Source organism: Panulirus ornatus, chromosome 45, assembly GCF_036320965.1.
Source record: "Panulirus ornatus isolate Po-2019 chromosome 45, ASM3632096v1, whole genome shotgun sequence".
Taxonomy (NCBI): Eukaryota; Metazoa; Arthropoda; class Malacostraca; order Decapoda; family Palinuridae; genus Panulirus; species Panulirus ornatus.
This window is the reverse complement of record NC_092268.1, coordinates 473,989-495,594: the sequence shown is the minus strand read 5'-3', so window position 1 is coordinate 495,594 and position 21,606 is coordinate 473,989. Positions and strand designations below refer to the sequence as shown.

The 21,606-nt window shown below is 40.6% G+C and overlaps 2 protein-coding genes across 57 annotated transcripts in view; one reads left to right on the top strand and one right to left on the bottom strand.

Annotated features, from left to right (window-relative positions):
- The window catches only part of IleRS (Isoleucyl-tRNA synthetase), a 415,824-nt gene that overhangs the window by 64,367 nt on the left and 329,851 nt on the right, over positions 1–21,606 (bottom strand). For 4 of the 9 annotated variants that reach the window (XM_071688289.1, XM_071688288.1, XM_071688292.1 and 1 more), the window contains exons 16-18: positions 20,947–21,045; positions 20,254–20,470; positions 13,452–13,650 (exon numbers count right to left, since the gene is read on the bottom strand). The exons of 1 other annotated variant lie outside the window; for it this stretch is intronic. The gene's annotated coding sequence lies outside the window, so the exon portion shown is untranslated. The remainder of the gene's footprint in view (positions 1–13,451; positions 13,651–20,253; positions 20,471–20,946; positions 21,046–21,606) is intronic. 4 more of the 9 variants (XM_071688294.1, XM_071688295.1, XM_071688290.1 and 1 more) reach the window with 3 other exon arrangements.
- The window catches only part of LOC139762964 (uncharacterized), a 614,722-nt gene that overhangs the window by 409,094 nt on the left and 184,022 nt on the right, over positions 1–21,606 (top strand). The window lies entirely within an intron of this gene.

Below are 21,606 nucleotides of genomic sequence, written 5' to 3'. Positions count from 1 at the left end.
TACATTGACTTAAAGTGCAGGGAATTTACGAGTTAGCCAACTGGGAACGTGATCCATCGATAAACAGGAAACCAAATATAGACATCCTATGTGTATAAAACCAACATGTTTAGTAGCCAGTATAATGCAGTATTAGCCATATAAAGGACTCAGTTTGCATACTGGTTTGCATTGCAAGAGTATGCCTACTTGAATCACATTTACAAAGTGATATCCCCTCAAATTCTCAAAAATGTTTCCATTGTTTATTATCTTTTTAACATATACTTTCCCACGATTATCAACAAACTTATACTCTGTAATTTGAAACATCACTTTATCTCCCCTTAGCTTATTGTACAACAGCGCTATGCATGTCAGTCCACCAATCTCAGGCACTGCACCATGAACCAAACATACACTGAATTCCTCACAAACCAGTCAACAACATGGTCACCCCCTTTTTGTAATAAATTCCACTGCAATGCATCCAAGTATATATATACAAACACAAATGTATTGATAAGCTCTTAAAATATATATTATTATAAATTTTACCCAATTTGTAGCATTCAAAATATAAGAGCAATAAACTTGCACAAAAGAACATATTAATTTTGCAAACAGTTATACACATGATAATATAACACCAATAAACATCATATTAATATTATTCAATTAATACACACAAGCAAATAATAAAATCATCTACAATAGTATACAATAAATGCAAATATTTCACTATATATAGCAATTACAATATACCTTATAATATGAAAGTTACACTTATGCTAATATACAAGTAAGACACATACTAACATACTACTTATAATCATATCAAACTAATACACTTAATATTCACTACAAAGGCAACTGTAATTAAACAAATAATACAGCTGAAATACAACAAATACACCTAATAGAATATACACACAATATACATATAAAAATAACACACCTATCAATATCTAAAATGGGAAACAGAAGAAGGAGTCACGCGGGGAGTGCTCATCCTCCTCGAAGGCTCAGACGGGTGTCTAAATGTGTGTACATGTAACCAAGAAGTGAAAAAAGGAGAGATAGGTAGTATGTTTGAGGAAAGGAACCTGGATGTTTTGGCTCTATAACCTCTATATGGGAAACAGAAGAAGGAGTCACGCGGGGAGTGCTCATCCTCCTCGAAGGCTCAGACTGGGGTGTCTAAATGTGTGTGGATGTAACCAAGATGTGAAAAAAGGAGAGATAGGTAGTATGTTTGAGGAAAGGAACCTGGATGTTTTGGCTCTGAGTGAAACAAAACTCAAGGGTAAAGGGGAAGAGTGGTTTGGGAATGTCTTGGGAGTAAAGTCAGGGGTTAGTGAGATGACAAGAGCAAGGGAAGAAGTAGCACTACTCCTGAAACAGGAGTTGTGTGAGTATGTGATAGAATGTAAGAAAGTAAATTCTCGATTAATATGGGTAAAACTGAAAGTTGATGGAGAGAGATGGGTGATTATTGGTGCATATGCACCTGGGCATGAGAAGAAAGATCATGAGAGGCAAGTGTTTTGGGAGCAGCTGAATGAGTGTGTTAGTGGTTTTGATGCACGAGACCGGGTTATAGTGATGGGTGATTTGAATGCAAAGGTGAGTAATGTGGCAGTTGAGGGAATAATTGGTATACATGGGGTGTTCAGTGTTGTAAATGGAAATGGTGAAGAGCTTGTAGATTTATGTGCTGAAAAAGGACTGGTGATTGGGGATACCTGGTTTAAAAAGCGAGATATAGATAAGTATACGTATGTAAGTAGGAGAGATGGCCAGAGAGCGTTATTGGATTACGTGTTAATTGACAGGCGTGCGAAAGAGAGACTTTTGGATGTTAATGTGCTGAGAGGTGCAACTCGAGGGATGTCTGATCATTATCTTGTGGAGGTTAAGGTGAAGATTTGTATGGGTTTTCAGAAAAGAAGAGTGAATGTTGGGGTGAAGAGGGTGGTGAGAGTAAGGGAGCTTGGGAAGGAGACTTGTGTGAGGAAGTACCAGGAGAGACTGAGTACAGAATGGAAAAAGGTGAGAACAATGGAAGTAAGGGGAGTGGGGGAGGAATGGGATGTATTTAGGGAATCAGTGATGGATTGCACAAAAGATGCTTGTGGCATGAGAAGAGTGGGAGGTGGGTTGATTAGAAAGGGTAGTGAGTGGTGGGATGAAGAAGTAAGATTATTAGTGAAAGAGAAGAGAGAGGCATTTGGACGATTTTTGCAGGGAAAAAATGAAATTGAGTGGGAGATGTATAAAAGAAAGAGACAGGAGGTCAAGAGAAAGGTGCAAGAGGTGAAAAAGAGAGCAAATGAGAGTTGGGGTGAGAGAGTATCATTAAATTTTAGGAAGAATGAAAAGATGTTTTGGAAGGAGGTAAATAATGTGTGTAAGACAAGGAAGCAAATGGGAACTTCAGTGAAGGGCGCAAATGGGGAGGTGATAACAAGTAGTGGTGATGTGAGAAGGAGATGGAGCGAGTATTTTGTAGGTTTGTTGAATGTGTTTGATGATAGAGTGGCAGATATAGGGTGTTTTGGTCGAGGTGGTGTGCAAAGTGAGAGGGTTAGGGAAAATGATTTGGTAAACAGAGAAGAGGTAGCAAAAGCTTTGCGGATGATGAAAGCCGGCAAGGCAGCAGGTTTGGATGGTATTGCAGTGGAATTTATTAAAAAAGGGGGTGACTGTACTGTTGACTGGTTGGTAAGGTTATTTAATGTATGTATGACTCATGGTGAGGTGCCTGAGGATTGGCGGAATGCGTGCATAGTGCCACTGTACAAAGGCAAAGGGGATAAGAGTGAGTGCTCAAATTACAGAGGTATAAGTTTGTTGAGAATTCCTGGTAAATTATATGGGAGGGTATTGATTGAGAGGGTGAAGGCATGTACAGAGCATCAGATTGGGGAAGAGCAGTGTGGTTTCAGAAGTGGTAGAGGATGTGTGGATCAGGTGTTTGCTTTGAAGAATGTATGTGAGAAATACTTAGAAAAGCAAATGGATTTGTATGTAGCATTTATGGATCTGGAGAAGGCATATGATAGAGTTGATAGAGATGCTCTGTGGAAGGTATTAAGAATATAAGGTGTGGGAGGCAAGTTGTTAGAAGCAGTGAAAAGTTTTTATCAAGGATGTAAGGCATGTGTACGTGTAGGAAGAGACGAAAGTGATTGGTTCTCAGTGAATGTTGGTTTGCGGCAGGGGTGTGTGATGTCTCCATGGTTGTTTAATTTGTTTATGGATGGGGTTGTTTGGGAGGTGAATGCAAGAGTTTTGGAAAGAGGGGCAAGTATGAAGTCTGTTGTGGATGAGAGAGCTTGGGAAGTGAGTCAGTTGTTGTTCGCTGATGAAAAAGTGCTGGTGGCTGATTCATGTGAGAAACTGCAGAAGCTGGTGACTGAGTTTGGTAAAGTGTGTGAAAGAAGAAAGTTAAGAGTAAATGTGAATAAGAGCAAGGTTATTAGGTACAGTAGGGTTGAGGGTCAAGTCAATTGGGAGGTAAGTTTGAATGGAGAAAAACTGGAGGAAGTAAAGTGTTTTAGATATCTGGGAGTGGATCTGGCAGCAGATGAAACCATGGAAGCGGAAGTGAATCATAGGGTGGGGGAGGGGGCAAAAATCCTGGGAGCCTTGAAGAATGTGTGGAAGTCGAGAACATTATCTCAGAAAGCAAAAATGGGTATGTTTGAAGGAATAGTGGTTCCAACAATGTTGTATGGTTGCGAGGCGTGGGCTATGGATAGAGTTGTGCGCAGGAGGGTGGGTGTGCTGGAAATGAGATGTTTGAGGACAATGTGTGGTGTGAGGTGGTTTGATCGAGTAAGTAATGTAAGGGTAAGAGAGATGTGTGGAAATAAAAAGAGCGTGGTTGAGAGAGCAGAAGAGGGTGTTTTGAAATGGTTTGGGCACATGGAGAGAATGAGTGAGGAAAGATTGACCAAGAGGATATATGTGTCGGAGGTGGAGGGAACAAGGAGAAGTGGGAGACCAAATTGGAGGTGGAAAGATGGAGTGAAAAAGATTTTGTGTGATCGGGGCCTGAACATGCAGGAGGGTGAAAGGAGGGCAAGGAATAGAGTGAATTGGATCGATGTGGTATACCGGGGTTGACGTGCTGTCAGTGGATTGAATCAGGGCATGTGAAGCGTCTGGGGTAATCCATGGAAAGTTGTGTGGGGCCTGGATGTGGAAAGGGAGCTGTGGTTTCGGGCATTATTGCGTGACAGCTGGAGACTGAGTGTGAATGAATGGGGCCTTTGTTGTCTTTTCCTAGTGCTACCTCGCACACATGAGGGGGGAAGGGATGGTATTCCATGTGTGGCGAGGTGGTGATGGGAATGAATAGGGGCAGACAGTGTGAATTGTGTGCATGGGTATATATGTATGTGTCTGTGTGTGTATATATATGTGTACATTGAGATGTATAGGTATGTATATTTGCGTGTGTGGGCATGTGTGTGTGTACATTGTGTATGGGGGTGGGTTGTGCCATTTCTTTCGTCTGTTTCCTTGCGCTACCTCGCAAACGCGGGAGACAGCGACAAAGCAAAATAAAAAAAATAAATAAATCAATAATACGCTTACCATTCTAAACTAAATAAACATTAGATTATCATTTATACTCATCATTTCAAACTAATGCGCATGATCATATCATTGTAATACACTTCAACATATAACATCAATACCCATCGCAATATACAAGTAATACACCTCATAATATCAAACCATTACAATATCAAAACTTAGAACGCAATACAGCGAATGTTGTAAAATCAATTTCAACCAATACACATCATATCAATGCAATTTCACTCAGAACATACAAAATCTTTAAACTCTGAAACTTATCATTTCAAATATTACCTAATAAGCCTCATATTAAACTAATACATCTAGTAAAAAACAATCCAAATTACACAATTTATCAGTATGCATAACAAAAAACCTAACCTCCCTACTACTCGAAAGCTTCTTTAAACTTTACTTTCACTTCACACCCATCACCGACACTAAAACTGCACTAATGTCAGTCAACATGCCGAGCAACACACAACTTTTGTTCATTAATACTTCATACTATTCGCCATTTCCCGCGTTAGCAAGGTAGCGTTAAGAACAGAGGACTGGACCTTTGAGGGAATATCCTCACCTGGCCCCCTTCTCTGTTCCTTCTTTTGGAAAATTAAAAAACTGAGAGGGGAGGATTTCCAGCCCCCCACTCCCTTCCCTTTTAGTCGCCTTCTACGACACACAGGGAATACGTGGGAAGTATTCTTTCTCCCCTATCTCTTATCTTTTTTTTTTTTTTTGCTTTGTCGCTGTGTCCCGCGTTTGCGAGGTAGCGCAAGGAAACAGACGAAAGAAATGGCCCAACCCACCCCCATACACATGTATTTACATACACGTCCACACACGCAAATATACATACCTACACAGCTTTCCATGGTTTACCCCAGACGCTTCACATGCCCTGATTCAATCCACTGACAGCACGTCAACCCCGGTATACCACATCGATCCAATTCACTCTATTCCTTGCCCTCCTTTCACCCTCCTGCAGGTTCAGGCCCCAATCACACAAAATCTTTTTCACTCCATCTTTCCACCTCCAATTTGGTCTCCCACTTCTCCTTGTTCCCTCCACCTCCGACACATATATCCTCTTGGTCAATCTTTCCTCACTCATTCTCTCCATGTGCCCAAACCATTTCAAAAGACCCTCTTCTGCTCTCTCAACCATGCTCTTTTTATTTCCACACATCCCTCTTACCCTTACGTTACTTACTCGATCAAACCACCTCACACCACACATTGTCCTCAAACATCTCATTTCCAGCACATCCACCCTCCTGTGCACAACTCTATCCATAGCCCACGCCTCGCAACCATACAACATTGTTGGAAACACTATTCCTTCAAACATACCCATTTTTGCTTTCTGAGATAATGTTCTCGACTTCCACACATTCTTCAAGGCTCCCAGGATTTTTGCCCCCTCCCCCACCCTATGATCCACTTCCGCTTCCATGGTTCCATCCGCTGCCAGATCCACTCCCAGATATCTAAAACACTTTACTTCCTCCTGTTTTTCTCCATTCAAACTTACCTCCCAATTGGCTTGACCCTCAACCCTACTGTACCTAATTACCTTGCTCTTATTCACATTTACTCTTAACTTTCTTCTTTCACACACCTTACCAAACTCAGTCACCAGCTTTTGCAGTTTCTCACATGAATCAGCCACCAGCGCTGTATCATCAGCGAACAACAACTGACTCATTTCCCAAGCTCTCTCATCCACAACAGACTTCATCCTTGCCCCTCTTTCCAAAACTCTTGCATTCACCTCCCTAACAACCCCATCCATAAACAAATTAAACAACCATGGAGACATCACACACCCCTGCCACAAACCTACATACACTGAGAACCAATCACTTTCCTCTCTTCCTACACGTACACATGCCTTACATCCTCGATAAAAACTTTTCACTGCTTCTAACAACTTGCCTCCCACACCATATATTCTTAATACCTTCCACAGAGCATCTCTATCAACTCTATCATATGCCTTCTCCAGATCCATAAATGCTACATACAAATCCATTTGCTTTTCTAAGTATTTCTCACATACATTCTTCAAAGCAAACACCTGATCCACACATCCTCTACCATTTCTGAAACCACACTGCTCTTCCCCAATCTGATGCTCTGTACATGCCTTCACCCTCTCAATCAATACCCTCCCATATAATTTACCAGGAACACTCAACAAACTTATACCTCTGAAATTTGAGCACTCTCTTATCCCCTTTGCCTTTGTACAATGGCACTATGCACGCATTCCGCCAATCCTCAGGCACCTCACCATGAGACATACATACATTAAATAACCTTACCAACCAGTCAATAATACAGTCACCCCCTTTTTTAGTAAATTCCACTGCAATACCATCCAAACCTGCTGCCCTATCCCTTAATACTAAAAATTCACCTCCTATGTCAGGAAGTTACATCTCACTGCCTTATCTTCCATTATATAGGTTACAATAATAACTAACAATTAAATGTGTTATTCTTATTGTGTACATGTCCTGCATCCAAGGTCAGGTCATACAACGCTTTAATAAATCACTTTAAAAAATACAATTGTCTTACATTCATAACATTTCCCATAAGAAAAATCATCATCATTCATGCTAAATCAACACTTTCATTTATTCTCAAAACACATATACACACCTACCAATGCAACATATAAATCATTTAATAAAAAAGTACATTACTTATCCAAAAAGTATACTTGGTCAATAACCTAAACATGTCCACGTGTTGAACTTTCACACATTTGCACCTACTCAATCCCTACATCTAATCATATCAAAATATCACAACCAATATATATACTAATACAACTAATAATGATATTTTCCAATTAATATAACACAAAAGTAACACATAAAATATTCTTCTACTTCAAAAACAATAACAATCCTATGACAGCTTAATTTCTCCTTTTCAACAAGTTACATTTGAAATGCACTTATGTCAACCAACACCACAACAAACACAACTTACACCCTACATTTCAGTTAATAATAATTTACCTCCAACATAAGGTCTGATAAGGTTTCAAGAGATTAGGTGGACTTTTTATATCAAATACATAATTTTACATTCTCTGAAATCTATACATTTCACCTACAATTCATTTAATATAACCATAACCATTTTCTGGAAGGAGGTAAATAAAGTGCGTAAGACAAGGGAGCAAATGGGAACTGCAGTGAAGGGCGCAAATGGGGAGGTGATAACAAGTAGTGGTGATGTGAGAAGGAGATGGAGTGAGTATTTTGAAGGTTTGTTGAATGTGTTTGATGATAGAGTGGCAGATATAGGGTGTTTTGGTCAATGTGGTGTGCAAAGTGAGTGGGTTAGGGAAAATGATTTGGTAAACAGAGAAGAGGTAGCAAAAGATTTGCGGAAGATGAAAGCCGGCAAGGCAGCAGGTTTGGATGGTATTGCAGTGGAATCTATTAAAAAAGGGGGTGACTGTATTGTTGACTGGTTGGTAAGGTTATTTAATGTATGTATGTCTCATGGTGAGGTGCCTGAGGATTGGCGGAATGCATGCATAGTGCCATTGTACAAAGGCAAAGGGGATAAGAGTGAGTGCTCAAATTACAGAGGTATAAGTTTGTTTAGTATTCCTGGTAAATTATATGGGAGAGTATTGATTGAGAGGGTGAAGGCATGTACAGAGCATCAGATTGGGGAAGAGCAGTGTGGTTTCAGAAGTGGTAGAGGATGTGTGGATCAGGAGTTTGCTTTGAAGAATGTGAGAAATACTTAGAAAAGCAAATGAATTTGTATGTAGCATTTATGGATCTGGACAAGGTATATGACAGAGTTGATAGAGATGCTCTGTGGAAGGTATTAAGAATATATGGTGTGGAAGGCAAGTTGTTAGAAGCAGTGAAAAGTTTTTATCGAGGATGTAAGGCATGTGTACGTGTAGGAAGAGAGGAAAGTGATTGGTTCTCAGTGAATGTAGGTTTGCGGCAGGGGTGTGTGATGTCTCCATGGGTGTTTAATTTGTTTATGGATGGGGTTGTTAGGGAGGTGAATGCAAGAGTTTTGGAAAGAGGGGCAAGTATGAAGTCTGTTGTGGATGAGAGAGCTTGGGAAGTGAGTCAGTTCTTGTTCGCTGATGACACAGCGCTGGTGGCTGATTCATGTGAGAAACTGCAGAAGCTGGTGACTGAGTTTGGTAAAGTGTGTGAAAGAAGAAAGTTAAGAGTAAATGTGAATAAGAGCAAGGTTATTAGGTACAGTAGGGTTGAGGGTCAAGTCAATTGGGAGGTAAGTTTGAATGGAGAAAAACTGGAGGAAGTAAAGTGTTTTAGATATCTGGGAGTGGATCTGGCAGCGGATGGAACCATAGAAGCGGAAGTGAATCATAGGGTGGGGGAGGGGGCGAAAATCCTGGGAGCCTTGAAGAATGTGTGGCAGTCGAGAACATTATCTCGGAAAGCAAAAATGGGTATGTTTGAAGGAATAGTGATTCCAACAATGTTGTATGGTTGCGAGGCGTGGGCTATGGATAGAGTTGTGCGCAGGAAGGTGGATGTGCTGGATATGAGATGTTTAAGGACAATGTGTGGAGTGAGGTGGTTTGATCGTGTAAGTAATGTAAGGGTAAGAGAGATGTGTGGAAATAAAAAGAGCGTGGTTGAGAGAGCAGAAGAGGGTGTTTTGAAATGGTTTGGTCACATGGAGAGAATGAGTGAGGAAAGATTGACCAAGAGGATATATGTGTCGGAGGTGGAGGGAACGAGGAGAAGTGAGAGACCAAATTGGAGGTGGAAAGATGGAGTGAAAAAGATTTTGTGTGATCGGGGCCTGAACATGCAGGAGGGTGAAAGGAGGGCAAGGAATAGAGTGAACTGGATCGATGTGGTATACCAGGGTTGACGTGCTGTCAGTGGATTGAATCAGGGCATGTGAAGCGTCTAGGGTAAACCATGGAAAGTTGTGAGGGGCCTGGATGTGGAAAGGGAGCTGTGGTTTCGGGCATTATTGCATGACAGATAGAGACTGAGTGTGAACAAATGGGGCCTTTGTTTTCTTTTCCTAGTGCTACCTCACACACATGAGGGGGGAGGGGGATGGTATTCCATGTGTGGCGAGGTGGCGATGGGAATGAATAAAGGCAGACAGTGTGAACTGTGTGCATAGGTATATATGTGTGTGTCTGTGTGTGTATATATCAATACATACAATTAGGTTTTCTATATACACTTACTAGACACAGTTTAATTATCTCTAATGATGGTACAAGGCAAGTTTTTATATATATACTAACTAGACACACTTTAATTACTAGACACACTTTAATTATCTTTAATGATGGCACAAGGCATGTTTTTAAATATATACTAACAAGACACACTTTAATTATCTTTAATGATGGCACAAGGCATGTTTTTATATATATACTAACTAGACACACTTTAATTATCTTTAATGATGGTACAAGGCATGTTTTTATATATATATACTAACTAGACACACTTTAATTATCTCTAATGAGGGTACAAGGCATGTTTTTATATATATACTAACTAGACACACTTTAATTATCATTAATGATGGTACAAGGCATGTTTTTATATATATACTAACTAGACACACTTTATCTTTAATGATGGTACAAGGCATGTTTTTATATATATACTAACTAGACACACTTTAATTATCTCTAATGATGGCACAAGGCATGTTTTCATGTCTGCTTCAATTACATCTGTTTTTCACTAACTTCATACTCAAAACTCACATTTCCCATGATGTACACACCCCTAACTACTATGATTTTAAAACTATTCTCAAAAATTTTAATTTTAAAGTCTTCTTACGCATCTTTTAATTAACGAATACACTAGCATTGTTCATTACAAATATATTATGACAAATTAATATCTAAAATAAAATTAACTGCTGATATATATATATATTTGCGCCCTTCAGTGAAGTTCCCATTTGCTCCCTTGTCTTACGCACTTTATTTACCTCCTTCCAGAACATCTTTTTATTCTCCCTAAAATTTAATGATACTCTCTCACCCCAACTCTCATTTGCCCTTTTTTCACCTCTTGCACCTTTCTCTTGACCTCCTGTCTCTTTCTTTTATACGTCTCCCACTCAATTTCATTTTTTCCCTGCAAAAATCGTCCAAATGCCTCTCTCTTCTCTTTCACTAATACTATTACTTCTTCATCCCACCACTCACTACCCTTTCTAATCAACCCACCTCCCACTCTTCTCATGCCACAAGCATCTTTTGCGCAATCCATCACTGATTCCCTAAATACATCCCATTCCTCCCCCACTCCCCTTACTTCCATTGTTCTCACCTTTTTCCATTCTGTACTCAGTCTCTCCTGGTACTTCCTCACACAAGTCTCCTTCCCAAGCTCACTTACTCTCACCACCCTCTTCACCCCAACATTCACTCTTCTTTTCTGGAAACCCATACAAATCTTCACCTTAGCCTCCACAAGATAATGATCAGACATCCCTCCAGTTGCACCTCTCAGGACATTAACATCCAAAAGTCTCTCTTTCGCGCGCCTGTCAATTAACACGTAATCCAATAATGCAAATGGGGAGGTGATAACAAGTAGTGGTGATGTGAGAAGGAGATGGAGTGAGTATTTTGAAGGTTTGTTGAATGTGTTTGATGATAGAGTGGCAGATATAGGGTGTTTTGGTCGAGGTGGTGTGCAAAGTGCGAGGGTTAGGGAAAATGATTTGGTAAACAGAGAAGAAGTAGTAAAAGCTTTGCGGAAGATGAAAGCCGGCAAGGCAGCAGGTTTGGATGGTATTGCAGTGGAATTTATTAAAAAAGGGGGTGACTGTATTGTTGACTGGTTGGTAAGGTTATTTAATGTATGTATGACTCATGGTGAGGTGCCTGAGGACTGGCGGAATGCGTGCATAGTGCCATTGTACAAAGGCAAAGGGGATAAGAGTGAGTGCTCAAATTACAGAGGTATAAGTTTGTTGAGTATTCCTGGTAAATTGTATGGGAGGGTATTGATTGAGAGGGTGAAGGCATGTACAGAGCATCAGATTGGGGAAGAGCAGTGTGGTTTCAGAAGTGGTAGAGGATGTGTGGATCAGGTGTTTGCTTTGAAGAATGTATGTGAGAAATACTTAGAAAAGCAAATGGATTTGTATGTAGCATTTATGGATCTGGAGAAGGCATATGATAGAGTTGATAGAGATGCTCTGTGGAAGGTATTAAGAATATATGGTGTGGGAGGCAAGTTGTTAGAAGCAGTGAAAAGTTTTTATCGAGGATGTAAGGCATGTGTACGTGTAGGAAGAGAGGAAAGTGATTCGTTCTCAGTGAAAGTAGGTTTGCGGCAGGGGTGTGTGATGTCTCCATGGTTGTTTAATTTGTTTATGGATGGGGTTGTTAGGGAGGTGAATGCGAGAGTTTTGGAAAGAGGGGCAAGGATAAAGTCTGTTGGGGATGAGAGAGCTTGGGAAGTGAGTCAGTTGTTGTTCGCTGATGATACAGCGCTGGTGGCTGATTCATGTGAGAAACTGCAGAAGCTGGTGACTGAGTTTGGTAAAGTGTGTGAAAGAAGAAAGTTGAGAAACTGCAGAAGCTGGTGACTGAGTTTGGTAAAGTGTGTGAAAGAAGAAAGTTAAGAGTAAATGTGAATAAGAGCAAGGTTATTAGGTACAGTAGGGTTGAGGGTCAAGTCAATTGGGAGGTGAGTTTGAATGGAGAAAAACTGGAGGAAGTGAAGTGTTTTAGATATCTGGGAGTGGATCTGGCAGCGGATGGAAACATGGAAGTGGAAGTGGATCATAGGGAGGGGGCGAAAATTCTGGGAGCCTTGAAGAATGTGTGGAAGTCGAGAACATTATCTCGGAAAGCAAAAATGGGTATGTTTGAAGGAATAGTGGTTCCAACAATGGTGTATGGTTGCGAGGCGTGGACTATGGATAGAGTTGTGCGCAGGAGGATGGATGTTCTGGAAATGAGATGTTTGAGGACAATGTGTGGTGTGAGGTGGTTTGATCGAGTAAGTAACGTAAGGGTGAGAGAGATGTGTGGAAATAAAAAGAGCGTGGTTGAGAGAGCAGAAGAGGGTGTTTTGAAATGGTTTGGGCACATGGAGAGAATGAGTGAGGAAAGATTGACCAAGAGGATATATGTGTCGGAGGTGGAGGGAACGAGGAGAAGAGGGAGACCAAATTGGAGGTGGAAAGATGGAGTGAAAAAGATTTTGTGTGATCGGGGCCTGAACATGCAGGAGGGTGAAAGGAGGGCAAGGAATAGAGTGAATTGGAGCGATGTGGTATACCGGGGTTGACGTGCTGTCAGTGGATTGAATCAAGGTATGTGAAGCATCTGGGGTAAACCATGGAAAGCTGTGTAGGTATGTATATTTGCGTGTGTGGACGTATGTATATACATGTGTATGGGGGTGGGTTGGGCCATTTCTTTCGTCTGTTTCCTTGCGCTACCTCGCAAACGCGGGAGACAGCGACAAAGGAAAAAAAAAAAAAAAAAAAAAAAAAAAAAATATATATATATATATATATATATATATATATATATATATATATATATATTTTTTTTTCATAATATTTGCCATTTCCCGCAATGGCGAGGTAGCGTTAAGAACAGAGAACTGGGCCTTAGAGGGAATATCCTCACCTGACCCCCTTCTCTGTTCCTTCTTTTGGAAAATTAAAAAAAACCAAGAGAGGGGAGGATTTCCAGCCCCCCACTCCCTCCCCTTTTAGTCGCCTTCTATGACACGCAGGGAATACGTGGGAAGTATTCTTTCTCCCCTATCCCCAGGGATAAGACACTTAGGTATATGAAAATTACAGAACAAAGAAACATTTCTAATTATACTCACCCCGTGCTCTAACTGATGCAAGCATACAAGTTAGTAATCTTTTGCTAATTGACTCATCAATAACTGAGAGAAGACAAGCAAAAGAGACTTTGGCAGGATGGGAGGCAACGAGAGCTTTCGGTGGAGGCTGAGGTTCAGAGGTCAATAATGCAAGGAGTTCCTCACAGGGGGTAAGCATCATCCCTTCCACTCGAGTAACCTGCAGATATCTATATTCTTAATATTCTTGGTCAGAAAGGGAAAAGAAAAAAGTATGTGTTAACTACTACCAATACCACACATCATAATCTTTTGACATTTCTTTCATTCCCAGTTGTTTGCAATTCCCATTATCATCAAGGTAACGGCAGGAACCTACAAATAGAAATGGCCCCAATTGCTCACATCCATTCTCTAGCAGACATGTGTACTGCACCAAAACCAAAACTCCCCATTCATGATGAAGCCCACAGACCTCTCTGCAATTTCCCCCTGCCATTTTACATAACCAGGTTCTGTCCAATGCCAACACATTGTCCCTTGCGCCAGGGTCTCTGAAAGGATTCTTATCAGGGGGTACCAAGTTTCCTACAGGTTCCCTTCCCTTCTCCATTAGCCATCTTGTTTTTAAACACAATGCTTTTATGCCATGAGCTGTAAGGCCAAAAAGGCGTGGAGGATGAGAGAGGGGTGGAATGGAGCACTCAACTGATCTCTATTTGTGGTCTTATGCTCCAATACTCCCACCAAGATTATTATACATAAATATTGATAAAATATAAATACAAGAGCAATACAATACAAATACAAGGACAAGAGCAAAAGGAAGGAGTAGCACTACTCATGAAGCAGGAGTTCTGGGAGTATGTGATAGAGTTTAAGAAAGTAAACTCTAGATTGATATGGGTAAAAGTGAAATTGGATGGAAAAAGAGATGGGTGATTATTGGTGCCTATGAGCTTGGTCATGAGAAGAAAGATCATGAGAGGCAAGTGTTTTGAGAGCAGCTTAGTGTGTTAGCAGCTTTGATGCATGAGACTGGGTTATAGCAATGGGTGATTTGAATGCAAAGGTGAGTAATGTGGAAGTTGATGGTATAATTGGTGTACTTGGGGTGTTCGGTGTTGTAAATGGGAATGGTGAAGAGCTTGTAGATTTATGTGCTTCAGATCCATGTATGCCACATACAAATCATCCCTTTTCTTTGAGTATTTCTGACATATTCAAGGCAAACATCTGATACAAACATTCTATACCACTCCTGAAACCACAATCCTTCCCCAGTTTGATCCTCTGTGCATACCATCATCTAAATCATCATCACTCTTCCAAACAACTTAAGTATGTTCAACAAACTTGTGCCTCTAATTCAAACACTCGTCTTTGTCCCCTTTGCCCTAATGATATTATTACAGGCTATCTGGCAATCCTCTAGCATCTAATCATGACCCATACAAAATTGATAATCCTAGACACTTTATCAAGATCCACATACACACTGAAAATCCTAACTAACCAAAAACAAGAAAGTCACTCACTCACTTGTGAAATTCAACTGCAATACCATCCACTCAGCCTTCCCACATTTCATCATATGGAAGACTTTCACATCCTTTTTCACCAAAATCACTTGACATAACTCTCTCATTTTATGTACTAGTAACACTCACATTTGCCTTCCTATCATCAAACACATTCAACATTCCTTGAAAGCACCGATTTTATCTCTGCTTCACTTCATCTCTGCCTATTACCACTTGTCCATGTGCCTCCTTTCACATCTGATCTCTTGTTTTTGTTTTCCTTACAAGATAATACTCCTTTCACCACATTTTCTTGTTCTCACTGATTTTTGCTTATGCTCACTCACCTAATTCTAATGTGATCTCTTTTTTCTGCCCCTGAATCTTCCTCTTAACCTCCTGCCACTTTCTAGGGTACATCTTCCAATCAATCGCAATCCTTCCTTGCAAGTAACATGCATACAGCTCTCTCTCTCTCTCTCTCTCTCTCTCTCTCTCTCTCTCTCTCTCTCTCTCTCTCTCTCTCACTAGCAAATTAACTTGATCCCGCCACTCACCATCCACCTTAAACATGCCACACACTTCTCTTGCATGTTTAAGGTGGATGACCACCTTAAATATATATACATATATATATATATATATATATATATATATATATATATATATATATATATATATATATATATATATATATATATATATATATATATATATATATATATATATATAATAAAAAAATATAAATATATATATAATATATAAATATATATATATAAATAAATATATATATATATATTTCCAGCACGTCCATCCTCCTGCGCACAACTCTATCCATAGCCCACGCCTCGCAACCATACAACATTGTTGGAAACACTATTCCTTCAAACATACCCATTTTTGCTTTCCGAGATAATGTTCTCGACTTCCACACATTCTTCAAGGCTCCCAGGATTTTCGCCCCCTCCCCCACCCTATGTTCCACTTCCGCTTCCATGGTTCCATCCGCTGCCAGATCCACTCCCAGTTATCTAAAATACTTTACAACCTCCAGTTTTTCTCCATTCAAACTTACCTCCCAATTGACTTGACCCTCAACCCTACTGTACCTAATAACCTTGCTCTTATTCACATTTACTCTTAACTTTCTTCTTTCACACACTTCACCAAACTCAGTCACCAGCTTCTGCAGTTTCTCACATGAATCTGCCACCAGCGCTGTATCATCAGTGAACAACAACTGACTCACTTCCCAAGCTCTCTCATCCACAACAGACTTCATACTTGCCCCTCTTTCCAAAACTCTTGCATTCACCTCCCTAACAACCCCATCCATAAACAAATTAAACAACCATGGAGACATCACACACCCCTGCCGCATACCTACATTCACTGAGAACCAATCACTTTCCTCTCTTCCTACACGTACACATGCCTTACATCCTCGATAAAAACTTTTCAATGCGTCTAACAACTTGCCTTCCACACCATATATTCTTAATACCTTCCACAGAGCATCTCTATCAACTCTATCATATGCCTTCTCCAGATCCAGAAATGCTACATACAAATCCATTTGCTTTTCTAAGTATTTCTCACATACATTCTTCAAAGCAAACACCTGATCCACACATCCTCTACCACTTCTGAAACCACACTGCTCTTCCCCAATCTGATGCTCTGTACATGCCTTCACCCTCTCAATCAATACCCTCCCATATAATTTACCAGGAATACTCAACAAACTTTTTTTTTTTTTTTTTTTTTTTTTTTATACTTTGTCGCTGTCTCCCGCGTTTGCGAGGTAGCGCAAGGAAACAGACGAAAGAAATGGCCCAACCCCCCCCCCCATACACATGTACATACACACGTCCACACACGCAAATATACATACCTACACAGCTTTCCATGGTTTACCCCAGACGCTTCACATGCCTTGATTCAATCCACTGACAGCACGTCAACCCCTGTATACCACATGACTCCAATTCACTCTATTCCTTGCCCTCCTTTCACCCTCCTGCATGTTCAGGCCCCGATCACACAAAATCTTTTTCACTCCATCTTTCCACCTCCAATTTGGTCTCCCTCTTCTCCTCGTTCCCTCCACCTCCGACACATATATCCTCTTGGTCAATCTCTCCTCACTCATTCTCTCCATGTGCCCAAACCATTTCAAAACACCCTCTTCTGCTCTCTCAACCACGCTCTTTTTATTTCCACACATCTCTCTTACCCTTACGTTACTTACTCGATCAAACCACCTCACACCACACATTGTCCTCAAACATCTCATTTCCAGCACATCCATCCTCCTGCGCACAACTCTATCCATAGCCCACGCCTCGCAACCATACAACATTGTTGGAACCACTATTCCTTCAAACATACCCATTTTTGCTTTCCGAGATAATGTTCTCGACTTCCACACATTTTTCAAGGCTCCCAGATTTTCGCCCCCTCCCCCACCCTATGTTCCACTTCCGCTTCCATGGTTCCATCCGCTGCCAGATCCACTCCCAGTTATCTAAAATACTTTACAACCTCCAGTTTTTCTCCATTCAAACTTACCTCCCAATTGACTTGACCCTCAACCCTACTGTACCTAATAACCTTGCTCTTATTCACATTTACTCTTAACTTTCTTCTTTCACACACTTCACCAAACTCAGTCACCAGCTTCTGCAGTTTCTCACATGAATCTGCCACCAGCGCTGTATCATCAGTGAACAACAACTGACTCACTTCCCAAGCTCTCTCATCCACAACAGACTTCATACTTGCCCCTCTTTCCAAAACTCTTGCATTCACCTCCCTAACAACCCCATCCATAAACAAATTAAACAACCATGGAGACATCACACACCCCTGCCGCATACCTACATTCACTGAGAACCAATCACTTTCCTCTCTTCCTACACGTACACATGCCTTACATCCTCGATAAAAACTTTTCAATGCGTCTAACAACTTGCCTTCCACACCATATATTCTTAATACCTTCCACAGAGCATCTCTATCAACTCTATCATATGCCTTCTCCAGATCCAGAAATGCTACATACAAATCCATTTGCTTTTCTAAGTATTTCTCACATACATTCTTCAAAGCAAACACCTGATCCACACATCCTCTACCACTTCTGAAACCACACTGCTCTTCCCCAATCTGATGCTCTGTACATGCCTTCACCCTCTCAATCAATACCCTCCCATATAATTTACCAGGAATACTCAACAAACTTATACCTCTGTAATTTGAGCACTCACTCTTATCCCCTTTGCCTTTGTACAATGGCACTATGCAAGCATTCCGCCAATCCTCAGGCACCTCACCATGAGTCATACATACATTAAATAACCTTACCAACCAGTCAATAATACAGTCACTCCCTTTTTTAATAAATTCCACCGCAATACCATCCAAACCTGCTGCCTTCCCGGCTTTCATCTTCCACAAAGCTTTTACTACCTCTTCTCTGTTTACCAAATCATTTTCCCTAACCCTCTCACTTTGCACACCACCTCAACCAAAACACCCTATATCTACCACTCTATCATCAAACACATTCAACAAACATTAAAAATACTCACTCCATCTCCTTCTCACATCACCACTACTTGTTATCACCTCCCCATTTGCGCCCTTCACTGAAGTTCCCATTTGTTCCCTTGTCTTATGCACTTTATTTACCTCCTTCTAGAACATCTTTTTATTCTCCCTAAAATTTAATGACACTCTCTCATTTGCCCTCTTTTTCACCTCTTGCACCTTTCTCTTGACCTCCTGTCTCTTTCTTTTATACATCTCCCACTCAATTGCATTTTTTCCCTGCAAAAATTGTCCAAATGCCTCTCTCCTCTCTTTCACTAATAATCTTACTTCTTCATCCCACCACTCACTACCCTTTCTAATCAACCCAACTCCCACTCTTCTCATGCCACAAGCATCTTTTGCGCAATCCATCACTGATTCCCTAAATACATCCCATTCCTCCCCCACTCCCCTTACTTCCATTGTTCTCACCTTTTTCCATTCTGTACTCAGTCTCTCCTGGTACTCCCTCACACAAGTCTCCTTCCCAAGCTCACTTACTCTCACCATCCTCTTCACCCCAACATTCACTCTTCTTTTCTGAAAACCCATACAAATCTTCTTTCTGAAAACCCATACAAATCTTCACCTTAGCCTCCACAAGATAATGATCAGACATCCCTCCAGTTGCACCTCTCAGCACAATAACATCCAAAAGTCTCTCTTTCGTGCGCCTGTCAATTAACATGTAATCCAATAACGCTCTCTGGCCATCTCTCCTACTTACATACGTATACTTATGTATATCTCGCTTTTTAAACCAGGTATTCCCAATCACCAGTCCTTTTTCAGCACATAAATCTACAAGCTCTTCACCATTTCCATTTACAACACTGAACACCCCATGTTTACCAATTATTCCCTCAACTGCCACATTACTCACCTTTGCATTCAAATCACCCATCACTATAACCCGGTCTCGTGCATCAAAACCACTAACACACTCATTCACCTGCTCCCAAAACACTTGCCTCTCATGATCTTTCTTCTCATGCCCAGGTGCATATGCACCAATAATCACCCATCTCTCTCCATCAACTTTCAGTTTTACCCATATCAATCGAGAATTTACTTTCTTACATTCTACCACATACTCCCACAACTCCTGTTTCAGGAGTACTGCTACTCCTTCCCTTGCTCTTGTCCTCTCACTAACCCCTGACTTTACTCCCATGACATTCCCAAACCACTCTTCCCCTTTACCCTTGAGCTTCGTCTCACTCGGAGCCAAAACATCCAGGTTCCTTTCCTCAAACATACTACCTATCTCTCATTTTTTCACATCTTGGTTACATCCACACACAATTAGACACCCCAGTCTGAGAATTCGAGGAGGATGAGCACTCCCCGCGTGACTCCTTCTTCTGTTTCCCATTTTAGAAAGTTAAAAATACAAGGAGGGGAGGATTTCTGGCCCCCCGCTCCCAATACCATAAATAAACTGCTGAAGTGGAATTAGGGTAGAGGCTCGCTATGATGGGTAACAAAAAATTAGTAAGAGTATAAAGGATAAGTGGCAACTGGTACAGTACCAGATATTAACAGGATATGTGGCATACATGCTGTAAATATAGCCTTTCACCAAAATATCATAAGAATATACAGCAGAGGTGGCGAGAAGACAGAGCAAGACAAGTGTCACATGCTGTTGTCAAGAGAAAATATGAAGAACATGTATAATGTCATCTGAGATTATCTAGGCTTACCAGCATTAAGGTGATCAGCTGTGAATGCACTGACAAATGTCTTTCTACCTCTAATTACAGATGAACCACCAGAAGTCAGGACAGCTTGGTTTCTTATTTCAGACACATCTACACCATTTACCAGCACCCCTTTGCTGCCTCTACCAGAAAGGGTTGAATTTATCTTGAGATTCCTCACAGTTAAACCATTTGTGACACTTAAGTCACATTTTATTACCTGCAACACAAATGTACTGTCAAATCAAATGGTTCACTTAGGTTATATTCATATACAAAAATTGCAAATGTCATATGGATCAGAAGAGAGCAACATACCACATCTTCATTCTGAAGAACAGCCAAATGGTACAGCTCATTAATATTCACATTGTTGATGGTATCCACTTTAAGAAAACCAATGTATATATCATTAAGGAACTGTACCTTAGCTGTTGAAGAAAAAATATACCATAATTGATACAGGAAGCTTGAAAAAATATACATCATTGAAATGCTGTCCATACAGAATACTTCAGGCAGTTAAATAACTAATTATACCCCCAAAGACTGGCAAGAAATCTTTTTTTTCTTTTTTTTGCTTTGTCGCTGTTTCCCGCGTTTGCGAGGTAGCGCAAGGAAACAGACGAAAGAAATGGCCCAACCCACCCCCATACACATGTATATACATACGTCCACACATGCAAATATACATACCTACACAGCTTTCCATGGTTTACCCCACGTGTCCAGCTTCATCCACCAACATAATTGTGTCCATGTTAACTCCATCAATCACTGGAGCATACAAATCCTCTGGAAGATTATCAATAAAAGATATGCTGTAAATATAAAAAAATATTCTTAATACATGAAAAATAACATCATGTGGATACAGGTAATAGAGAAACTGGGTGCCTTTCGTGGGAGTTGTGTAGTTAGGCTACAAGTGTTCACTGGGAAAGTGCAGCACCAACTTAATCTTCAGCCAGTGTTGCATTATCAAAAGGTAGAAATAGTCTAGTAAGTGTCATAGAACTAGATGGGTAGGTAGTAGCTGGTAGGTGGCCACCAACCATGGAGGTAAATTACTGGTACTACCTGCTTGGGTACTGGGAAGGTTACTCACAGCTGCACAACAAGCCAGAACTTCAATAGTCGTCTAGTTTTACCGCTCTAACACAAGCAGCTAAATCTTTCTGCCTCACCCACATCTGGACTTCCAGCATTCGGTCCACAATCATACAATCTACTTGTCACATAACATTTGACAACACAGACAATTCAGTCTTCATAACTAGATTTATGCAATAACCGCTATGCACTATCCCTATCTTTTGGCAAAATGGTAGGGGTAATTGATAGGAGTTAAAATGA